General features: G+C 36.7%; 1 non-coding gene across 1 annotated transcript; it reads right to left on the reverse strand.

The window, feature by feature from the left end:
* Positions 1-528: 528 nt before the first annotated feature.
* Positions 529-635, reverse strand: LOC116662343. The gene has a single exon (XR_004318379.1). It is a non-coding gene; the product is annotated as a U6 spliceosomal RNA (small nuclear RNA).
* Between the last annotated feature and the right edge of the window lie 5,660 nt (positions 636-6,295).

Consider the following 6,295-nt stretch of genomic DNA (forward strand, 5'->3'; position numbering starts at 1 on the left):
TAGTCTTGTACATGCACCTCCTGTCTTTTGATACTCCAGATGCCATGGAGTGTTTCTTTTAATTTGTCTTTCTTCTTTCTTGTTTTTAAACTTGTGTGATAATGAGAAAATTCTGAAATCCATCCAGTGGCTGATCCTAGGACTAACCTCAACCAGCTGGATGAGCCAGATAATTTAAATAGTTGAGAAAGCATTCATACCCCTAACAGCACTTCACAAACCTAGCAAATCAAAAGTTTTGCATGTAGAAGAAAGAACGTTCAGTTCAAATTGTTACCATTTACAGAGGAGGAACCTGGAGCTCCAGTGAGGGAGAGTCACTTGGCCAAGGTCACATAAGCGGTTATCAAAAGAACCTGAGGATTCCAGTGTTCTTCCAATCACTTGTCTTTTTTTTCCTGTGGAGAAGGAGATGGTGAAAACATCAAATGGGCTTATTGTTTTTTGTTTCTTTCTCTCTCTCTCTCTTTTTTTTTTTTTTGACATTTGCAGTATTCATTTGCTTCTAAGAGGAGAGACATACTGCTCAATAATATGGAATGCTTCACGAACTTTCATGTCATCCTTGAGTGGGAGCCATGCTAATCTTCTCTGTATCTTTCCAGTTTTAGAATATGTGCTGCCAAAGCAAGCACTGGGCTATTGTTTTGCTAAACCAAAAGCATCCAGCCCTTATCATGGTCAGACTGTCCCACGTGACGTTGGGCTGAAGTTTTGTGGATCTCCTTCACTTTTTATACTTAAAAGGGTAGGGAGGAGAAAGCCAACTTTCCCTTTTCTAATCCACCTCTTTCATTTATTGTTTCGTGATTTGTGTTTAGATTAAGACTACATAAAGCTTCGTATTTAGTTCTTTAATAGTCATTTGGGCTATTTATTTTGCAAAGAAGGAAGAAGAGAGGCAGGGTATTATTACTTTTAGATAAAGTTATCTAACTTAGTGATACTAAGCTTTGCTTAATCACTGAGAGTAAGAACAGCGAGCTGTCTCTACTCCCTCATCCATCCTTCTCCCCAGACCCTGCACTGCTGAGTTAGCAAGCCAGGACTGCGGATTGTAACTGGCGTGGATCATGTATATCTTCACTGCCTGAGCTCTTTGATGTCTGCTTCTGTTCTATATATGTACTCATTAGGACAGTGCCCCGGCCAGCTGGGGAGGTGCCTGTCACAGACCAGCTGAAAATATTGCAGTAGCAGTTCACCCTTGTTATGGGTCAAATATAGTTTAGTAAAATAACTTGGAATCTAACCCAACTCATTTAAAATGTTTTGTGGAAGCATAGCTCAAAATCATTTCTCTCTCCCCCTTGCAGCCAAGATTGCAACTGGCCACCTGCTAAGGGAGGACTTGTGATATGGCCAGGGGGGTACTCCTCAACCACAATTTGATACCATTAAGACAGACCCCTTGTCACAGGAACCCCGTTTAGCATGAGAAATCTGAAAATTTGAAGTTTGAGAATGATCTGCTGTATGTCAACTCTTGTGTAGAAGAAACTCTTCCATGTTACGGAAATATATGCCTGATCTTATTTGATCAAGAATTCTCTCATGTCACATAGTTGTATATAGTCATTAAAGATGTTGTCTTTTCCTCTGCTTCAAGTTTTTGTGAAATGTGGATACAGGGTACTTCCGTGCATCTGGAAATAGCAATTAGTTCTTCTAGGAGCATGACTTTATTCATAGAACATCATTTCTTCACTGCTGTTTTCGCCCTCACAGATTAGTTTTCTGCTTGTTGCGTCCCCAAGGTTGCTTTGTTTTCTTCTGTCTCAACTGCCGCTTGATTGTTGACCTAAAGGGTTATATATTCCAGAGGAATTTTAGCCATCTGTTCTTTCCTCATTATCTCTAAATAATCTTTTCATTTTTTCCCCCTGTATTTCCTCCACTGTGTAATCAGTCTTTGGTTTCTTAAAATTTATGGGTTTTATTGCTCTTGTCTAATCCAAATTTGCAATCCTGCTCGGGTTCTCAATGTTTCTCTCTGTGCTTTCAGTTCTCACCACAGGGTCAAGTTTTACCGCTCGATATAATTAGAAGTTTAACTCACTTTTTTTTTTCCCTTTCTTGTTATTGTTTTCTTAAAAGTCAGTAAACGATTCCATCTGTTCTACAACCTTTTATTTTGGAAATAATCTCCACTATTTGGACTTAACCAAGTTGTCTAGAGTTAAAGTAAATTATTTTTTCAGTATTATTTGCGGTGAGTTTGTATAATATTGCTTAGTGTCATGTCTGATCTGTTATTTAGTGAAGCAGATATGGCAGTAGGACCTGTCAAGTTTTTGCAGCTAGAATTTGGTCACAGGCATTTAAATGTATGCTTTAAATTGGATGTTTTTCTGTTGTAAGTGGACATATATTTTTCCAGTTGTTGAAGCTCAAATTTTTATTTACCCACTGGGAATTGGGAGAAAAGAGAGTAGCCTTTTGTTCCTGCCCATGTTCTTCTTGGTAGACCATGGACAGAGAAGGCAGTTTCCACACTGTGAAAACTAGCAGCTTGAAAATGTAGAATCCACAGTGATATAACTGTGTTAAGTCTGACAAATTCTCTAAACTAAGGCATAACCTATGTGTCAGCCGTGATTTGCCAGCTGACTAGATGGTACTGACATTCTAATTTCTGTCTTTAGCATGCAGAAATGCAAGCAGAAAACCTTTTTCTCTGTGACTTTAAACTCTTTACCCATCTTTCATATGGGTGAAGGTACACTGTCTCAATCATCTCTTACTCCATTCCAAATACATTCTGGAGACTATATTTTTAAGATGACATTGTTTTAAGATCACATTGTCATATTGCCTTAAAATTTTTGTTCATCCTCTTTATGAAAGATAGTAACACTGAAGTAACTGTTTGAAAAAACTGAGTATGTTCCAGAACTCTGTGTTGTTTAAAACACTTGCTAAATACCTATTTGAGAAGTTGTTTTTCTGTTGTTAATGTTTATGCTTATTACATGTGCTATTAAACAAACTTAACTTTTTTTCCAGCTTTTGTGAAAACATAATCTCTAGGTTTTGTTTTTTTTTTTCAATTTTCTGGTTATTTTGCTTTTTCTATTAGCCAGGAAAGCATTCTTAACTTGCAAGTAACTGAAAATTAAAAAAAAAAAAACTTGTCCATTTTTATTCTGTTAGTACCACACTAGAGGAAGGATTTTTTCCAGCTTTATTGAGATCTGATTGACATATAATGTTGTGTAAGTTTAAGCTGTACAACGTGATGATTTGATACAAGTATATACTGTGAAATGATTACTACAAGAAGGTTAGTTAACACCTCTATCACTTCACATGATTACTTGTTTTGTAATTTACTCTCTTAGCAACTTTCAAATATGTAATACAGTATTGTTCACTATAGTTACCATGCTTTGTATTAGATTTCCAGAACATATTCACCTTATAACTGGCAGTTTGTACCCTTTGACCAACATCTCCCCATTTCCCCCACCCTCTAGTCCCTGGTAGCCTCCACTCTACGTTTCTTTGAGTTCGGCTTTTTTACATTCCTCATATAAATGAAATTATACAGTATTTGTCTTTCTATGTTTTGCTTATTGCACTTAGCATAATCCCCTCAAGGTACAACCAATGTTGCCAAAAAGGGCAGGATTTCCTTCTTTCTTGTGGCTGAATAATATTCCATGATATATATTTTGGAATATTGTCTTATTTTTCAAAGAAGCCTTAGAAGTAGCCTTTTTTTAATTGAAGTATGGTTGATTTACAATATTGTATTAGTTTCTGGTATACAGCAAAGTGATTTAGTTATATATATATATATATATATATATATATATATATAAAACTGAATGGAAATACATATATTCATATTCTTTTTCAGATTCTTCTCCATTATAGATTATTACAAGATATTGAATATAGTTCCCTGTGCTATACCGTAGGACCTTGTTGTTTATTTATTTGGTGTAGTGTGTATCTGCTAATCCCACACTCCTTATTTTTTTTAACATTTTTTATTGATTTATAATCATTTTACAATGTTGTGTCAAATTCCAGTATTCACAATTTTTCAGTCATTCATGGACATATACACACTCATTATCACATTTTTTTCTCTGTGATTTATCATAACATTTTGTGTATATTTCCCTGTGCTATACAGTATAATCTTGTTCATCTATTCTACAATTTTTAAATCCCAGTCTATCCCTTCCCACCCTCCACCCCCCTGGTAACCACAAGTCTGTATTCTCTGTCTGTGAGTCTATTTCTGTCCTGTATTTACGCTTTGTTTTTGTTTGTTTGTTTGTTTTTGTTTTTGTTTTTTAGATTCCATGTATGAGCGATCTCATATGGTATTTTTCTTTCTCTTTCTGGCTTACTTCACTTAGAATGGCATTCTCCAGGAGCATCCATGTTGCTGCAAATGGCATTATGTTGTCAGTTTTTATGGCTGAGTAGTATTCCATTGTATAAATATACCACTTCTTCTTTATACAGTCATCCATTGATGGACATTTAGGCTGTTTCCATGTTTTGGCTATTGTAAATAGTGCTGCTATGAACATTGGGGTGCAGGTGTCATCCTGAAGTAGATTTCCTTCTGGATACAAGCCCAGGAGTGGGATTCCTGGGTCATATGGTAAGTCTATTCCTAGTCTTTTGAGGAATCTCCACACTGTTTTCCATAGTGGCTGCACCAAAGTGCATTCCCACCAGCAGTGTAGGAGGGTTCCCCTTTCTCCACAGCCTCTCCAGCATTTGTCATTTGTGGATTTTTGAATGACGGCCATTCTGACTGGTGTGAGGTGATACCTCATTGTAGTTTTGATTTGCATTTCTCTGATAATTAGTGATATTGAGCATTTTTTCATGTGCTTTTTGATCATATGTATGTCTTCCTTGGAGAATTGCTTGTTTAGGTCTTCTGCCCATTTTTGGATTGGGTTGTTTATTTTTTTCTTATTGAGTCCCACACACCTTATTTATCCCTTCCCCCTTCCCCATTTGGTAACTGTAAGTTTATCTTCTATCCCACTTTGGTAACTGTAAGTTTGTTTTCTATCTCTGTGAGTCTGTTTCTATTTTGTAAATAAGTTCATATTTGTCATTTTTTAAGATTTCACATATAAGTGATATCATATGATGTTTGTCTTTCTCTGACTTACTTCACTTAGTACAGCAATCTCCAGTTCCATCCATGTTGCCACAAATGGCATTATTTCATTCTTTTTGTGGCTGAGTAATATTCCATTGAGTAGTATTCCACATCTTCTTTATCCAGTCATCTGTTGATGGACATTTAGGTTGTTTCCATGTCTTGGTTATTGTAAATACTGCTGCTGTGAATATTGGGGTGCATGTATCTTTTCAAATTAGAGTTTTGTCCAGATATATGCCCAGGAGTGGGATTGCTGGATCATATGGTAACTCTATTTTTAGTTTTTCAAGGAATGTCCATACTGTTCCCCGTAGTGGCTGTACCAATTTACATTCCTACCGACAGTGTAGGAGGGTTCCCTTTTTTACTTCACACCCTCTCCAGCATTTATTATTTGTAGACTTTTTGATGATAACCATTCTGACAGGTATGAGGTGATATCTCATTGTAGTTTTTATTTGCATTTCCCTAATAATTGGTGTTATTGAGCATCTTTCTATGTGCCTGTTGTATGTCTGTATGTCTTCTTTGGAGAAATGTCTATTGAAGTCTGCCTTAGAGGTAGTCTTGATAAATGCCTCTTTCTTGGGTGAACTACAGATATAACCAATGAAATATTTGAAATGAAGCATGGTATCAGCAAGTGGCATAAATATAGAAAATGTTGCCTTGTAATTACCACTCTAACAAGGGCTCCTTGTGTGGCCTTGAGCAAGTCATGGGAATCTTACTACCTCTGTTTCTCTTCATACAAGAGCAAGCAGCAGCCCTCAATTTGTAGGACTATTGGTTGTGGTTTACTACAAGGGTTTTATAAATGTTAGGGGTCATTTAATGCTGTAAGTCCTGTTAAATCCATTAAGGGTTCTACATACATTCAATTCCCCGAAGAAATGATTCATTCAACAAACATTTATTGAAACCTATTACTTGTTAGGCACAGGGCTCAGGACTGCAGAGAATATAGGGTTATGGAAGATGTGGTCCCTGCCTGACCTCTTAGTATGAAGCTGCTTGTGTTATGTGCCATAAGCCAGGTACAGACTAACCACTGAAATAGTCCATGGGGAGAGGCAGGGGCTGGGATTACATCCAGCTGTGGTGGTTAAAGATGCAGTCATGGGAGAGGTACTGTTTGAGATCTTCTTGGAG

The sequence above is a fragment of the Camelus ferus genome, chromosome X (assembly GCF_009834535.1).
Source record: "Camelus ferus isolate YT-003-E chromosome X, BCGSAC_Cfer_1.0, whole genome shotgun sequence".
In the NCBI taxonomy this organism is placed as follows: domain Eukaryota; kingdom Metazoa; phylum Chordata; class Mammalia; order Artiodactyla; family Camelidae; genus Camelus; species Camelus ferus.